The sequence below is a fragment of the Neovison vison genome, chromosome 6 (assembly GCF_020171115.1).
Source record: "Neovison vison isolate M4711 chromosome 6, ASM_NN_V1, whole genome shotgun sequence".
NCBI classification, from domain to species: Eukaryota; Metazoa; Chordata; class Mammalia; order Carnivora; family Mustelidae; genus Neogale; species Neogale vison.
Window position 1 is genome coordinate 115,966,607 of NC_058096.1, and position 17,817 is coordinate 115,984,423.

Sequence of the window (17,817 nt, forward strand, 5' to 3'; positions counted from 1 at the left end):
TAGTCCCCAGATACCAGCCACCTCTTACTGGCCCATCGTGTTGTGAGAAGCAAATGTAGGGGGCTGGGACTTGTGAAAAACTAAAGTGCTCTGTACTTCCTGGGGGTCCCCGGGGCACACCCACGTCTGCACCCACAGACCGCCCTGAGGGGAATGGCGCCTAGCCCTGAAAAGCAAAAATGTCCACCTTCAACGCAAAACCGCTTTTGTCCCCAGCTCAGCACGCGATCTTTTATTAATTCCCTCACAATACAACTGGGTAGGTTACGAAAGAGTCCGCCCCTGAGAGGAGTCCTTCTTGCAGCTGGGAACGTGTGGACAGCCCACCCCAGGAGACCACAGTGTGTTTTCACGGAGGCGGAGGCCGCCCGGAGGCTGGAGCCAGCCTGGGTTTATGCTGGAGGTCTGGACCCAAGTGAACACATTTTGTCTGGAACCGTCACAAAGGGGTCCTTGCCTGTCCACAGCCAGCTGGCCCAGGCCTGCGGGATGTCGTGTTCCCGGCTCCCTCGCCCTCCTCCAGGAAGCGCCTCCCCTGGCCCAGCGTCCGCGGTCCTTTTCCGCTCACACCCTGAGCCCACGTCCCAGCCCTGTCACGGCAGGCCACAGCACCTGGCCGGCCTTCCTCCACCCCGGGCCAGACCCTCAGACGCAGGAGAAACCAGAGCTCGCTCAGCTGGCCAGCGCCTGCGCTTCCTGTCCAAGTGTTTGTGGCCGGGCTTCCTGCTGACGGAAGGGCGGCTGCAGCTCGCCTCTGACACCCCGAGAGGTGGCTCCCGGGGCCCCAGCCTCCGAGCACGTCCAGCTGGCACCAGGCGCGGGGGCTGCAGTGCGCTCAGGCAGCTGTCAGACGACATTCACGGGGACACTGGGGTCAGGCCTCCAGAGCCAGAAAGGGGATTCCTCCGGGAAGAGAGGAAGCTGTGAATCAGAGCAGAAAGCCGGGAGCTTGGGCTTGTGGCTGGTCCTGGGCCGACAGCCAGAGCCTGCATCACGGGCGCCCCACATTCCAGAGTGACAGATCCCCATCACTTCACTGTGGCCCACCTCCCTCACCACCTGCAAGCCTGGCCCCTGCCTCCCTCTGTGGCTCTCCCCCACGCAGCTTCCCTCTGCCCCAGGTGAACGGGGAATAGGGCTCAAGCCCCCACCCCCCGCCCCGGCCATGACAGCCCCGGGCTCTGACCTCATGACTTGGAAGAATTTACCTTCACAGAGAATCAGCTTCCCTTTCACGAGTGGAAACTGGACAGTGAGAACATTTTCTGAGCGTGCCATGTTTATTTTTCCACGTTTCAAGGGCACTGACATAGGAAATGGGCTTAGACTTGTTTTGTATAGCTCCAGAGGTCAAAACAAGCACTACAGTTTAAACAAGGAAAAACTAACCTGCAGAGAAAGGCGATCCTGCACAGTAGTGAGCATCCTGTGTCGGGAGGTATTCAACAGAAATTGTTGGCAGAGACTTTCAAGGGCTAAACCGTCAGTTCTGTGAGGATGAGGCCCGTAGCTGTCTCCATTTCTGTCGCAGACCAGCAGCCGGCACAGAATCCAGCAAAGAGCAGGTGCTCCAATTATTGGAGGAAGGAAGGGAGAGAGCGAGGATGGGAAGGATCGGCTTTGAGGACTCTGGAGAATAGATTCCTCCTTTAGAAGAGGGTTTGGACGAGCTGACTGAAATCCAGCTGCCTTTGATACTGTGGTTATAAGGCAAGGGTTATGGGTGCCCACTCTGAGGGGCTACATTGACCCCAAAACAAAGCTGAGCTCCATTCCTGTCATGGTACGTGTTCCCAGGCACTAGCCTCTCTTTCTTTTTTTTTTTTTCTTTTTTCTTTTTTTTAAGATTTTATTTATTTATTTGACGGACAGAGATCACAAGTAGGCAGAGAGGCAGGCAGAGAGAGAGGAGGAAGCAGTCTCCCTGCTGAGCAGAGAGCCTGACATGGGGCTCGATCCCAGGACTCTGGGATCATGACCTGAGCCAAAGGCAGAGGCCTTAACCCACTGAGCCACCCAGGCACCCCCAAGCCTTTCTATCTAAACATTCTACAGTCCACAAATCCCCTGACACACTTTTTGTTGCTCACTTCTACAGAATCCTGGAAAATGCAGTCTCCCTTTGAAAGATGTGTAGCTTGAGGCTCAAAGATGGTAAGCGGCTTCTCTGAGGTGAGACTTAGCCTCAGGTCTCCTGCTCCTGAGTCCCACCACCCTTCTAACATGCATGTTAGTCTGCCTTACTGCCTGCCACAGATCTTTCTGTCCCTCAAGGCTGATATTATGGTCAAACCTAGTGTTTGGTCAAGCACTAGAAGTTCCTGTAGCCTTTGAAAAATGCACAAGAAACAAGAAATGGTTCTTTCTCTGCCTCAGTCCCAGCAGGGAAAATGCTTAGTCTTTACCACTAATTGTAGTAACCAATAGAGGATCTGGGACAATTTCCAGAGGCAAGTTGACTTTCCAGGGCCAACCCTCTTGATCACCCTGTTAGAGGGATACAATCTCTTCCAAAAGTCTGACTAGCTGGAGATTAGGCAGGTCGTTTTGCTTGTTTGTTCTCTGATCCTGGCCCTCCCCTCCCTAGCCTCCCTCCCCTTTCCTACAGGGGCCTGACCCCTGCAGGTCACGTTTGCCAAGGCCCCAACAGCCACAGCCAGGAAGGTAGAAACCAGAGTCTTTCTACCCTGGTAGGTCACCTCTGTGGTGCCAGTTCCTGCCAGGAAACCTCCACAAGGGTTCCTGTCTCTCTGGTTCTGGAAACACCTTCTCCTCTCTATGACTTTCCACCTGAGAATTCTCCTGTGGTTGCTGCTCACAAGGCTGCCTTTCACCCTTGTCTGCCCCTTTCAACTCTTCCAATGCCTGCATAACCATAACTGTGGAGGTTTCTGGAATGGGCTATGCTTTCTGCCTGGCCTGTGACCAATTCCATGTCAGCGCGAATCTGCTGAGACCCAGCCCAGAGAGGGTTAAACACACGGAATTATGGGACAGTTTTATCTTGACCACCTGTAAGGGAAGTCGAAAAGGCAGGCCGGCCAGACGGCTCCTGAGGGAAAACCAGGTCTGCAGTTGCCTGGAGATGAAGAGGGAGGCCAAGTGTACCATGGGTCTTCACAGGAACCAGGGGACCAAGGGGTTGGCCCAGCTGTCTCATCCCAGGCCCCTTTTCTTCTCACAAGACCCCACCCATCCCAGCATCCTTCAGTGCTATGACACTGTCGGTGCTTCTCCCACATGTGGGCCACAGCGTGACTCAGCCTCTCACAGCTGGGAGCGGGCCAAGCGGCTGGGTCCACATCATCCCTGCGGAGCTGGAAGAGGAGGGCTTGCTCAGAGATGGCAGCAAAGGGAGCAGGTGTCTTTTCTCCCCGCTCCTACACCTGTGGCATCCAGGACTCTTCCTTCCCTCCCCTGCCTCACCCCGCCCCCCAGCCCCTCACTCCCTCACTCCAAAAGGATGGAACAAGGACCTTTAACCTCTTGCCTAGACAGGGACCCCAGGGGAGGCCATGTTCTCTGAAAATACCATTGGTGAGCACAGCTACATCATGTAGAGAGGAGGAAGGCCGGGCCTCACCTTCAGATTTATGTAGACCTACTACGCACACGCTTGCCCCCAAGGTAAGTACCTTCACTTATTTTATGTCACTTCATCAGACTGTAATGGAAGAGAAACAGACCCCTCCCCAAAATACATCAGGCCCTAATCGATGTTTCTTTATTGGCTACCTGCCAGGTATCCGGCGCTCTACAGAGACAAGTAGACTGCGCTTCCTGCCTTCTAAGAAACTTCAGACCCTGGGGTCTGAAATCAGCCAGACCTGGCTGGGTTTGACTCCATATTGCAGCAATCAGTGCACATGTGACCTTGGGCAAATGACACTTGTCCCTGAGCCTCAGTTTCTTCATTTATAAAACAGGCATAAGAATGTTCTCATCTCATTGAGTTGTTGAAGGATTCATACAGGTAATACGCTTAGCAAGTGTCCAGTACTTGGTCAACACTCTTCAGAAAGTGTTGGCTATGACTTCTTTATTTTTTTTTAACATTTTATTTATTTATTTATTTGACAGACAGAGATCACAAGTAGGCAGAGAGAGAAGCAGGCCTCCCACTGAGCAGAGAGCCTGATGCGGGGCTCGATCCCAGGACCCTGGGATCATGACCTGAACCAAAGTCAGAGGCTTTAACCCACTGAGCCATCCAGGGACGCTGGCTACGACTTCTTTAAATTAAAAAAAAATCTAGATTACATACACAGCCCCCATGAGAAGCATTTTTGGAGGCTGCCCACTACTTCTGTTCACACTATGGGTACATCACAAAGCCTTCTGACTCCAGAATAGGATAAAATATGGCTCTTCCTTTCTCAGGCTGGAAGTTGCCAGCAAAGCTGACCTCAGAGGAATCCCACACGCACTCAGTCCCCCCGACAGGCCCTGCCGCTGAGTTGCCGGATGTCCGCTGAGGTCCAAGGCTTGGAGAGTTTCCGGGACTGGCGGGGTCACACTGTGGCTGGGCCATGCCCGGCAGCCCCACCCTTCCTGGCAGCCTGGCCTCCTCCTTGTCTCTGAAAGCCTGCCAGTGCAGAGGGAGGGCGGGCAGAGGGAGATGGAAGGTCCTGCTGGGATGTTTGCCCTAAGGGAAGCCTGAGGGCGGGGGGAGAGGAGCGGGAGGAGGAGGTTCCAGCCTGGCAGCTGGTCCACTCCACCCTCCGGTCCTGCCACGCAGAAAATCCCGTCTCTGGAAGTGCGGAGTGCTCCTCCTAGTGGGGAAGGAGTAATGCAAAAATCCCAGTGGGCAGCCTTGCCGCCCCCTTCCCCCCACCCCGGACCGCCCCCCCAACCAGCCGCCTTGCCCCCCCCCCACACACACCGTGAGAGGAGAGCCACCTCAGCTAGGCCTATTGGTGACACCAGTCCTGGCCTACAGCACTTCGCAGCTGAAAAAGCCCTTTCACATCCAGTTCCCACACTCAGCAATGTTTCAGAGGGTACATTTTTTTAACACCTCCTGTCCCAGACAAGAACATGGAGTCCCTCCCTGGCGGTCAGTCTCTGGCCGAGCTGGGACTAGACGTCTACCGGGCTTTTCATCCCACTTGGTACAGGTTTTGTTCAAGGCAGCACATTCAACAGCAGCAGAGAGGGAGAGATGGTTCCCTTCTTGCCCCCTGCCGGCCCCCTCCATCTCCAGGCCTCACAGGAGCATGACACGGTCCTGGGAACAAGACTGCTTCTTTCAAGTGTCCCTCAGTCACAAGAGCCTCAGTGCCCCATGGTAGCCTGATCAACACCCTCCCCCCTTTTCCTGCAGGATCTGCCTGTCTCTTTAAACCCCACCCCTCTCAGAGCCAGCCGTCCCTTCCACCAGCAGGAGAAAGGCTTTCTGCCTAGTGTGGTCAGATCTAGGAATCCATAAGTCTCCTCCCCAAGCTATTGCAACCACACAGAAGCTCTGCAGAGCCCAGGGAGGCCCAGATAGTGGGGAAGTGGGGGCAGCAGCGAGGACTGACTTCAGCCCTGTGGGCCCTGTGGTTCCTCGGGTTGGAGAAGGGCTGTTTTGAAGCCACTCACTCATCAAGGAGAGGGAGGTGAATCTTGCCGTGTCCTCTTCACTAAAAACATAGTCCTTCCTTTGAGCTCTCCAGAGGCTGGCCACCACTCTGGATGCCCCTACTTGCAGCCCTGGGGATCCCCAGTCCCGGGGACGATCCCAGAGGCCTGGCTTAGAGACCAGCTGCCACTGGCCCGGCTCCTACAGAAGAGGGGTTCTCACGGGGAACGTTTCTCAGGCCTGGGAGTCTGCTCTCCTCCCTGGGAAAGAGGAGGAGGCCAGCTCTCTGCTCTCCATCCAGATCCTGCCATGGGTCAGAGCTGGGCCTGAGCTCAAGGACAGACCGACCAGACAGTGACCTACGTTTTCCGGGAAGGCAGCCAGTCCTTGTGCCCTCGGGCTTCCAAGCACTGAGGAGAGTGACAGAACAGGCACCTGCCACCATCCTGGGTAGGCCTCACCCAGGCCCCAGCAGGGCAGGCATGCCTGGCTCTGGTCTCTGGGCCAGAACATTGCCCCAAGAGGGGACCCCTATGCTCAGCCCTTTCCCTCGGCTACTGCTTCATGAACTAAACAGTGCTGCATGGAAGGGAACGAAGGACATGACTGCGGCCTCAGGGTTGTCCCTCTTGTGCCAGAGAACAAAGGTTCAAATCGGGTTGTTTCTTCCTCTGCAAGTCTTCTCTCCCCTGCTAGACTAAGCTGTTTCTGGGCATGGGAAAGGCATTTAACTTGGCCTCAAAAGTCCTGGGCTCTATTCCTGGGTGGTGTTGCCATCTACCTGGGACCACGGTCATGTCACCTCAGCCCCCTGAGCCTCAGTTTCCTCAGCTATACGGGGGGTGGGGTGTGGAGGCAATAACCCCCTGCTGTCCCCAGCTCCATGGTGGCTCCAAGCTTTAGAGTATACGATGTCCGTAAAAGTCCCCAAGGCACAACACACACATAACTGCCTCTCCTTAGTAAAATCTTATTGACCTGGGCTCATACTTTGTTTTCCACATGAGAGGAGGGGAAATGAAGAACAGGAGAATGGAACTGCTGGCTGGCAAACTTGGGTTCTCCTCAGCCCTCTACCCTGAGCCCCCAGAGCACCCTTTCCAGGGAGGGCCCCTGTGGCTGATGCACTGTGGCTCACCAGGCTGAGGGCAGGGGGTGGGTATGACCCCATTTCTCACTTGGTGGAAGGACGCTCCTGCCCAACAGAGGATGCAAGGGACCTTCCAGCGCCCTCCTCAGTGCTCACCCGGGAGCCACATTTCTAGCAAAGGGAATGGGGCTTGGACAGCCAGTGAAAGGCATCTAAATCAGGTTGTAAGAGAACCAGCGGAAGAGACACCCCGAACCCAGAGACCTAGTTCCCAACAGCACAGAGCAGTCCCAGGAAAGGGGATCAGACTTTATCCCACCCCAAACAGCCTTAGAGGGAACCATCAGAGGGCAGATTTCCAAAAACTGAGCTCTCCCACAAAGAAGAACCAAGGTCTTGGGCAGCGGGTCGTGATGGCTGGAGGTGGTCTGTGCTCAGACTTGAGAGACCTGCTAGTGGGAGGCCCTCCCATAAGCTGGATCAGAGGGAAGGACATCAGGGATCCTCCCACTTCCTGGGGACCCCAGGACTCCCCGGTCACCTGGGGATGCGTACCTCTCCAGGGTCGTCATCAGCCCACCCCGCTCTGGAGGATTATTGGGAACAGAAGTTTGTCTGGAGCTGCTGCTGGTTCCGCCAGAAGGGAGACGCGCGTTGTACATATTATCCACACGCATGAGGGGCCCGCGTCTATCAGGGCAGGCAATTTAATGGCTTGTAAACTGTTCTGGTCTCGTGTCACCTTCTGTTGAGACACACACACACACACACACAGTGTATCTCTCTCCCTTTGCCATATCCTAGTGCCAGGAAAAACAAGTCGGTGCATGAAAATAACCCACCCTGAAACGCAGCCGGCCGGTTGCCCGGGGCTGGGTGGTCCCCTGGTTGCCACACATGAGTCTGGCGCTTGGCATTCACGGGCCAAAACCCACCCTCCAGTCACTCAGAGTCAGGAGGGAAGTGGGTGCCGCCAGCGGCCAGTTCCTCAAGAGGCTACTGGGGATTCTTAAGGTGGAAACAGCCAGGGCTGTCCCAGAGCTCCCAGTCCTCCAGGCACGCCACGAGCCCAGCAGCCCAGCCGGGCAGCCGGTTGGCGGTCCAGCCGCTAAATTTACACATCAGGAGGGGAGGGACCAAATAGGTGCTTAACAAACACAGTTGAATGACCAAAAGAGAAAATTTCATGTTTCATTGCCGACAGCCCAATGTTGGGGGAGATGTTGAATATTTGTGGAGATACTGTTAAACCTTATGTGCTGAATAATGTGTGGGTCCCTTGGGTGGCTCCCAAGGTCCTTGCACCCTGGGCCAGCACCTCCAACATAGTTGGGGTCTGTGATGCTCACCGACTCTGCTACCTAAACAGGACAGAAGGACAAAGCATTTTTCTGGTCTCTTAAGGAGCAAATGGGATTTTCTGAGAATAACCCTTCTTTGTTTTCCTTCTCACTTGCAGAAGGAGGGCTCAGGAGATGGGGTTGACAGCCCCCTCTCTCCTCCCTTCCCTCCTCCCATAATTGCTTCCCTCCCTTCTTCCTCTCCCATCCTGACTATTTGTCATTCTCTGCTTGTGGCAAATTGCTTTTCACCTTTGAAAACCCAGAATGGTTGCTAACCAAGACAGCCTGGAAGGTTTTGGTTTTTTGTTTTTTGTTTTTTTTTTGCAAACAGGGGGTGTTTAGAGATAGAAAACACTATTGATTACTCTCTCCAATAGCAGCGTCACTGAAATTCAATTTACTAAGCATTTGTGGGCAATCTGTGAGGCCAGTACCCCGCTGGACATCCTGGTGGTGTGGAGGTGGGTCCTGCCTTTGAGGGGCTGTCAGACCAGTAAGAAAGAGATTATTTTGACTCAATAAATGTTTTCTTAAGACCTTACTAAATGCTAACCACTGGATGGCATCCAGTGAATGAGGGATAGGCCTGCCCTGAGCAACTCATCAGCAGGTGGCAAAAAGAGAAATTCCTGACCATTTCAGTACTCTGTTTTGGGTTCTGTGGAGGACGAGGCACAGAGGAGAGGAGAGGGCAGCAGGTACTAAGAGAGCAGATAGGGAAGTTAAGCTCTAAAGGAAAGGTTGGAGTTCACCTGATGGGGTTGGTGGGGGGAGTGTGGGGAGGTAGTTAGACAGAAAGGCTTCAGAGAGAGGGACAACAGGTGCAGAGGTGGGCATGTGCTTGCTGGGTCCAGGGACTGAAAGGAGCCTCCTGTGGCTGGAGGAGGTGGGAGGGAGCAGTCAGCATGAGGCAGGGTGGGGAAGGCAGACAGGGAAAGGATGGAGGACTGAGGCTGAGAGAAGATTTGCAGAATAGCAAGTGGTCTATTGCAACAAGAAGATAGAAACTATGTAACGTGGCAGTGAAGGAGATTAGACATTATCATGGAGCAAGGGGGAGCTCAGGAGGGGATTGCTCAAGGTAGAAGTGGGGAGATGGCAGTGGGCAGACCAGTCTGGAGGCTGTGGCCTGGAGGCAAGAGAGATGACAAGGGCCAGGGCAGTGTGACATTGGGGGGCTGGGGACTGACAACTACAATAATAATAATGTGGTCTTTCCACCCCCCCCCCACCATGTGAAGCCCTCATGTCAATTGCCCTCTCAGACTCTATCCCTAGGTCCTCCCTCACTCCATCCCTCCCTGCCTCCCTGCTCCCCACTGGAGATGGCATCAGGCATCAGAAAGTAAATGTTCCTGTAGAGTATATACATTCTGACGTGGGGAGAGAGAGAGAGCCCAGAAGCAAGGACCCCGTCCTGAAAACGGACACCCATGAGATGCCTCTCTCACCCTAAAGATTCTCACCCCTCCTGTGTCCTTGCATGTGCACTGATGGTCGCCTTACCTGCATTTCCAACACCTAGAAATGAACCAGAGGAGGAAAATCCTCCTTGAGAAAGTACAGTCTGACTTATGCATGAGAGGAGGGGCCTTGGGCAGTGGGGGACACTGTTGATCACAAAACAGTTTTTTTTTCTGTGAGAAAGCATACGCCTGCTCCAATCAGCTGGTTCACAACGCTTTGTCCCACCAGTACACTAGGGCCCCTGGATTTGTTTGGTTGGGGAAAAGTCAACAGGGGGTGAGAGAGAGAACACAGGGTTGACACACCATGAGGCCTGGGTCCTGGTACATACTCTGTTACCGTGTCGATCCCTTCTCCTCTCTGGGCCTCAGCTTGCCCATCTGTAAAATAGGAGGTCAGAGTGGCTGACAGTCAAATGCCTATAGTTTCTGACCTCCTCCCCATAAGGTGTATGTGGGCAAGTTAACCTGGTTCCCCTGCAGGACGAAGGGCACATCCACCTCCTGCCCCGAAACCAGCCCTTCCTGCCAACTCTACTTATCTTTTCACACTGTGGTGGAAAGCAGCCAAGGTCAGGCACAGCCTGCCCACTGTAGCGCACTTGCTGGCCGGTGGTCAGGCAGGTGGGCCGGCAGAGCTGATGGGGGAAAGCCCCTTGCCAGCCACTTCCCCCTCCCTCGCACCCCCAGCTGGGCCCAGGTAAGGTTTCACTGGCAGCTGGTGGCAGCCTCCCCCAAACAGGTCTGGCCTATTCCCCTCCCTCTTCCTTTTCTAATTGGGCCTCTGACAGCTGTCAGGACTTCCCAACAGCTCAGGCGAAGGCCTCCACCCCAACTGCACCCAAGAGAAATGCCCCACGCCTGTGCTAGGGTGGTCAGCACCCCCCTCTTCTCTTTCCCCCTGCCGGCAGGCAGCCAGTGAACGCCAGCCCCAGCCTCTGGGGGTGGCCAAGAACAGCCAGGGGTGGACTCCAGGGCTTTGCCTGTGTTCCCAGAGACAGCTGTGGAACCGGGGCTGGAGGACAGCTGAGAAAGGCAGGAAACGGTGGCGGGGAAACAAATCACCTGGTCAGAGATTAAGAGGAAGGTTCAAGCGAGGGAAACCAGGCCAGCTTTGCAGCGGGCAGGGAAAGCAGGAGAAGCATCACCTCCTGCCCAGCACCCCCTCCCCAGGCCCACTCCCATCACCCTCTACAACCTCCCAGCCGCCCCTCAGCCTGCAGTGCCCCCAACCCGACTGAGAGCCAGGCCCTCACCAGAGGGTTTGGTTAAGCCTTAGAGTCATACACAGACCAAGCGAGTTGGTTTTTCTTCCTCCTTACCCTCCCTCAAGGCTCCCAGGAGGAGGAGAAACAGACCCGGCCCAGATTGCTGGACCTAGAGGCCTCTTGGCTCCACCACCCACACACCAGAGAGCCCCGTCTAAAGTGCAGTGGGAGAAATGGAGCCAGGGAGAGCAGGCAGGGCACTGACCACCCCCCTTGAGGAGACAACTGGCCCCAGGTCCTGGCTGGGTTGGCAGCAGCTCTTCTTGGCTCTGACGAGCTCCCTTGGAAACAAATCTCTGCTACTCACTTCTTTCCTCTATTTGGCTGAAAACGGAGCTGGAGCTGTTGGCTTGAATTCTTTTTTTCTTTTTAACCTCGCTCCCTCCTATTTTCTGCTGCTTAAAAAAGAGTTTTGAACCAAGACTTGGTGCAAATTCTTTGGCTTCTTAAAGTTTCTTTAAGAAAACAATGGTGATCCCAGTGAAAACATGGTGCCCCCTCCCGCCCCCCACCATGTCTGCACAGTGCCTCACCAGGTAGAAGCTTCTTACAGGAATCTTGCATGGCCCTGAGCTGCTGCGAGCTGTGGATGACACAGAGGTGACCCTGCCCACACACAGGGAAGAAGAAGCTGCCCAGGTCCCACAGCTGGCCAGGGAAGGACCCAGGTTATCTGGACTCTGCCAGAGAAGGCCCCAGGGCAAGTTTCCTTGGAGCCTCTCAGGCCGCAGCAGCAGGAAAGTGGAAGGAAGCCCAGCTCCTCACAAGACAAATTTCCCTCTGACTTTCTGCCCAGAGCAACCTCCAACCGGATAACTGGGGGGCATACAGATGTCATCAGAGCTGAGGAACTACCTCACTAGTCCCCACGGGAATGAATCTTAACCCTCTCCACCCAAGAGGCGAGGGTAGTGACTGGTGTGACATTTCTTGAGCACCTACTGTGTACCCAGCATCTGCCGACACTATCTCATTTTAAACGTGACAAGAACTCTGCGGGGGAGGGGGGCGGGGCGAGGGATGTTGTCCCTGTTTTATAAGTAAGAAAAGCAAAGGTGGGAAACAGCAAAGTCATTGCCAGGGCAACACACAAGAGGATAGGGAGTCAGAATTTGAACTCAGGCCTCTTTGCTCCAAAGCCCCACCCTCTGTCTTAGGGCCCCCGTGCCAGCACCTCCCGAGGGCATGCAGCCCCTGCAGAGTCTCCCCTGTGGTGGGAGAAGCCTCAGGAAACACAGTGAGCATGGGCAGATGGCTCAGTGGGGCTCCGAACAAATCTCTTAATGGATGTGCAGGCAGCCCCAGGCCTGAAATGGGGTAGGACCTGCCTCCTGAGCACTGACATCCTTTTTTAAAGTGTAACAGTCATGGCGTGAATTGCAAGAATTCCATCTGGCTCAAAACATTCTTCACGGGGCGCCTGAGTGGCTCAGTGGGTTAAGCCGCTGCCTTCAGCTCAGGTCATGATCTCAGGGTCCTGGGATCGAGTTCCGCATCGGGCTCTCTGCTCAGCAGGGAGCCTGCTTCCTCCTCTCTCTCCCTCTGCCTGCCTCTCTGCCTACTTGTGATCTCTCTCTGTCAAATAAATAAATAAAATCTTTAAAAAAAAACAAAAAAAAAAACCAACATTCTTCACTGAGTCCCTTCTGTGTGCCAAAACATTCTTCACTGGGTCCCTTCTGTGTGCCTTGCACAGAGCTAGGTGCCAGGGCAGGCTTCAACCATACTCCATCCTTGTCCTCTCTGGGCTTCGAACAGGAAGTGAAGGGGCCATGGACCATGAGAACGTCCCACCAGCTGCTTCTGGCCTCCCACTGCTGAAGGTGGAAGCAAGACGTGGAAGACGGAGAGCCCGCGCACAGTCTAGACAACTCAGAGGGTCGGAGTTGACCGTGTACTCAGCAAGCTCTTCTCCACAAGCAAGCTGCACACCCCACTCTCCTGCCTGGTCTGGGGGCCCCTGCACCCGAGGGGCCCCCCACCCCCGGCATCGCTAACAGCACAGGCTCCTTCTCACCTCCTGTCATCCCAGGCAGGTGCTTCCTCGTACAGGAACGTGAGCTCTAGGTGCTGGCTCTAGCTACTCAGAGATCTGCTGGAGGCTGGGGACATATAGCAGAATTGGGGGACCTGCCCCGCAAGGCCGAGGACCCTCGGAGTTTCAATTCCATACTCCCTTGAACCTGTCGTGTGCCATCATTGTGCTGGGCTGGGAGAGAAAAACACGTAGGAGTCCCAGCCTTCAAGGGACTCCAGTCCGCCAGGGCTGGGAGACTGTCTCTGGTCTAAGGAGAAGATAAGGGAGCAAGAGAAGGGTAGACAAAGTGCTACAGGGGCTCCGGTGGGAGGAGTCAACAATCTGCTTGGGAGCCTCAAGGAAGGCCCCATGGAGGAATTGACTCAGAATGGACTGAGAGGGCAGCAGCCAGGGTTGCGACAAGGGGGAGCGGGGGCGGGGCTGGGGGGAAGGTCAGGGATGGTTCTGTAGAAAGGAATGCAAAATGCTGCCTGAGCCCCGGCCTAGCCACACTGCAGCTGGCTTCTCAGAGGCTGCCTCCTCCCTTCTAGAGCGGAAAACACAATCCTCTGCCCCTGGAAATGCCTTCCTGAGCACACTGGCCATTGAGACCCTCCCCTCATTCCCGTCTTCACAGTCACTCCCTGTTCCAAACACATCCTTGGGACAGGGAGTGGCTGAGAAGACGGCCACTGGGAGTGTGCAGTGGGAAATGCACACTTACACAACAGAAATAAAACACAGAACGTAGATGCCGGGGCAGCTCTTTGCTGTCCATCAGGGGCTCCTGACGTTTTACAAAGAGGGAAACTGAGGCCCGGCAGTAGTGTATGACTAGCCCAGCATTGCTCAGCCAGCCAGTGGCAGAACCAGACTCAGAAGCACCTCATCGGTCCCAGTCCTGATCACATGTTTGTGATCAGGGCTGGGGAGAGTCAGTCTTGCCCCCCTTCCCTCCATTCCGGTCCTCGGGATCAGATCAGGTCCTGGTTTTTCCCTCCCATTCATGGGAGCCTCTTACGTCCACTCTGTTGTGGTGTTTACGGCTACGGTATATCAGAGTCAGGACTTACAAGACAATTCCCGGCTATGCAACTCAGTATCTGATTAATGGAATGGTCCCAGCCCGTCACTCATGGGGTCCTATCTGTCCTCAGCCTGGGCCCCCGAGGCTGAAGGTGAGCAGCTCCCGTTTCCAAGTGGCTTCCTTCCTTGGGACCTGTGTGGATGGACGACAGCTTGCTAAGGGCAGCTAAGGGGTCTGGGCAACCGGAGAGGTAGGGAAGGGACACACGATGGGGGACAGCAGGGACAGATCGCCCAGAGAGTTAATAACTGCTCACCTGAGTGCCATCGCACAGGCCCCGAAATATCAGCAGCCGAAGCCATCTTGCCCGAGGCACGGGGAAGCAAGGGTGGAAAGGAGGGTGGCAGGTGACACATGGGACGCCAGGATGGTATTTCCAGGCTGTGGATGAGTCTCTCTGTACACAGGGGAGAACAGCCATTAGGGCGGCGGACTCGTGCCTGTGCCTGTGTGTGTCGCACTTCGGTCCTCCGCGCAGGCTGTGTTTGGATTCTGACCGCATCTCCCACTGTGCATCTGCCTTGGGATCCATGGCTGGTGGGGCTCTTCCTCAGGGGCAAGCAGTTTGGAGAAATGCCCGAGTGCAGGGGTGGAGGGGGAGCGCGGGGTCCAGACATCCCAGGCCTCAAAGCAGAGCTACAAAGCCGGGAGCTGACTATGGCCTGGTGACCCCAGCCACACGCAGAGGGCAGGTGGGATGCAGAAGGAAACAGATGGCTGCAGACCTGCTTGCACCTTCCAAGCTCTCCAGCCTGCATCTCCTTCCCGTTGACTGATGCTTTCGTCGGCTTGGATTTCACAGGACTTGGGGTCTGGACCCTTGTTTTTTCTCCCCTGGCGGAGGAATGGCCCACACTGTGAACACCATGGGTCCTCGCATCCTCGGGGAGGGGAAGGGGTCACGTCTGGGGCAGGATCGGGGAGGTACTGAGAGACCTCTGTCTGCAGCAGATACCACAGAACCTCAGGGCTGGAAAAGACTTTGCAGACCGAGTACTCAGAACCTCTCGGGTTACAGCTGGGGCCACTGAGGCCCAGGGCCGGGAGCCACCAGCCTCACAGAGGGGTGTAGGACATTGTGTGAAGGCCAGGCTCGTTCTGCACAAGGGCAGCCATGAACAGAAGCCCTAGGGACCTGGCCCCATGGAGCCAGTGGGCCGGGACAGTGAGAGAGGGAGGGTACAGTGGGAGCTCAGCCCTCCGGCGTGACTTCAGACTTCACCAAGGTCCCTGCTACCAGCAGGGGACAGTGAACATAAAACCAACTCGCAGAGACCAAGAGTGAACCAAGAGCCCTTATTTGGGTCAATAATTGCCAGTCCCTCCCTGGGAAGCCATTCCCGAAGCCTCCAACAAGAAGCCAGGGAGCCAGTAACAATGACATCCTGGCTTCTTCCAAACTCCTGTTGCTCTAGGTGAAAATGGGTCATGGCCAGAGATGAAGGGGGACAGCAAGGAGACAGCTGTGGTGGCAGGAAGACCCAGTCCAGCCAAGGGCTCAGGTCAGAGACTCGAGTGTCGTTCTTGCCTGTCTCTCCAAAGCTTGCAAGGTCATCAGCAGTTCTCAGAGCTGCGTATTGTACAGAAGAGGCGGGAGCAGAACCAAAGTCTCAATTGTGCTGAGTCCCAGCCTTGCCGGGGGTGGGGGGGAGGTGGGGGAGGCAGGGAGCAGCGCACAGCATTGTAGGAATGCAGATTCCTAGGCCCCTTCTCCAGATTTAGAAGGACAGGGTGAGGGTCCAGCCACCCACACTACCCAGCCCCCTGCCCAGTGGTTCAGACATGGGTGGAGGGGTAGTCCACGCTGAAAACCCGGGCCCCGTGAGCTAGGGGTATAAAGTCACCCCTAGCAGTGACAGCCGAGGTCCCTCAACCGCAGCCAGGCTGTGCCGCTGCCAGGAACACCGTCTACCTGCCCCTACAATACAAGGGGGCCTGGAGACCGGCCCACAGGCCCACAGCAGAGGCAGAGGGCACCAAGCCTCCGGGCGGTGCTATGCGATGTGTTCCAAAGACTGCCCCAGGCTTCAAGGGCTGGGCCTGGGAGCCCATGGCAAGGGGGTGAACTGGGCCACCAGGAGGGCGGTCTGGGTGAGTGCCAGGCCCAGCGGGCTCGGAGTTCCTCACCCCGCAGGACCCCTGGGGGACAACGGACACTTGCTGAGTGAGGAAAGCAAAACTCTTAACGGTCTACACAGGCCATTACAGCTGTGCAAAGAACACGAACAAAGAAAATTTGGAGAGATGTAAATAGCTCCGTTTCGTGATCACCGGGTTCCTTTTTTTCCATAAACTTTGCTTAAGTTCATAATAAAAAAATAAACACAGGCAAATTACACTTACTTCACACAGTCATTTCTGGGTGGTAAGTTCTGTATTAAATTCAAAATTCATATGTGTGGGCTGAGCTTCCCACATGGGCCAAGGCACAAGTCCTGGGAAGGTGGGCAGATGCAGGGGCTCTTACCCTCTCAAACAGCCCCACGGGGGACCCTGTGTCCCCAACCCCCCCAAACCCTGTGTGTTCCACCTGCTCAGAACACAAAGCCCCGGGCTCCCAGGCAGGCAGAGGTCTGTCAGATTACACTTTCCTGGTTCCTTAGCGGGAAGTGGGGGTGCGGGGCGGTCTGACGTAGTACAAAGAGCACTAGACAAGAGGTCGAGATATCTGCATTCATTTCAAGAACTGAGTTGTCATTTGTGAAGACGGGTGAATGAATCCCCCCACGGTGCCTCCATTCTCCCAAGTGATCTGTGCAGAAGTGCTGTGGACCAGCTGACCCCCCAGAGGTCATGGCTCCAACCACGGTCCCCATGGTCTTATGGTTTCTGTGGGCCGGGAAGCTTTGGCTCACAGTGTCTCCTGAGGTTGCAGTAAACAGTCCACCAGGGCTGCTGCAGGCAGCTGAGACCCCGCTGAGGGAGGAGCTGCTCCCAGGGTCACTCTGAGGCTACAGGCAGGCTCAGAAGACCATTGTCATGCTCCTTTATGCCACTGCTGCCAGGCTTCTCTGGAGGCTGCTGCACAGCCCGGCAGCTGGCTCTCCCCAGAGCGAGTGATTCGAGGGAAAGGGGGACAGAGAGCCCAAGACAGAAGCTACCATCTTTTCAGAACCTCATCTTGGAAGTGACATCCATCAGGTCTGCCCTGTTCCCCAGTGGGCTCATCACTAAGTCCAGTCTGCCCTTAGGAAGAGGGCAACTGAGATTGGCCTCTTGAGGGGAGTCGTGTCAAAGACACCATAGGGAGTTAGATCCAATGATCCCTAAAGTTTCCAGGCCTGTGACTATGGCTCCCTGACCCCTTGGAACATCAGGTGTGGTGGATACAAAGACGATCACAGGTGTCTAAGTGGGCCACATTCTCAGCTCACGAGCGGCGACCCGAGGAATGAGGAGGTATGTTTCTCAGAAGGTATGCAAAGACCGGGAGAGCTGTCATTCTCCTTCGTGAAGCCAATGCCTTCAAGTAAGTACCTGCTGACAGAGGCTGGCCCATGGATGGGGTACCTGACTTGAGGGACCTCCCGCCGCAGGGGAAACGCAATGTCGGACCACCTGAATGTCTGGGGCCTGGAAGCTGGTGTCAAACCCTGCCCAGCCTAAGGCAGCTTCCCGGCAGCACAGGACATTCCCCAGTTTCCCTCATTCCTCCAAAGGACTGGAGAGGAGAGACCCTGTGGCAAAAATAGGATAAGCCGGGTGGGACACGGTCAGTCCCCTCCTACTGACCAAGGCAAGGAAACAGAAAATTATTCAGAATCAAGTTCTCTTAAGAGGCCTCGTGGCACGAGGTCAGTAGCCTAAGTTTGGTGTCAGATGGGTCTGGGATGAATGCTGGCTCTGTTGCTACCAGCCCTGCCCCCAACGTCTCCAATCTGTGTCCGCCACTACAAAATAGGCACGAGAGAGCGTACAGAATAGAGCTGTGAAAATTAAATGAAATAATCCTTTAAAGTCTTGGAAGAATGACTAGCACATCA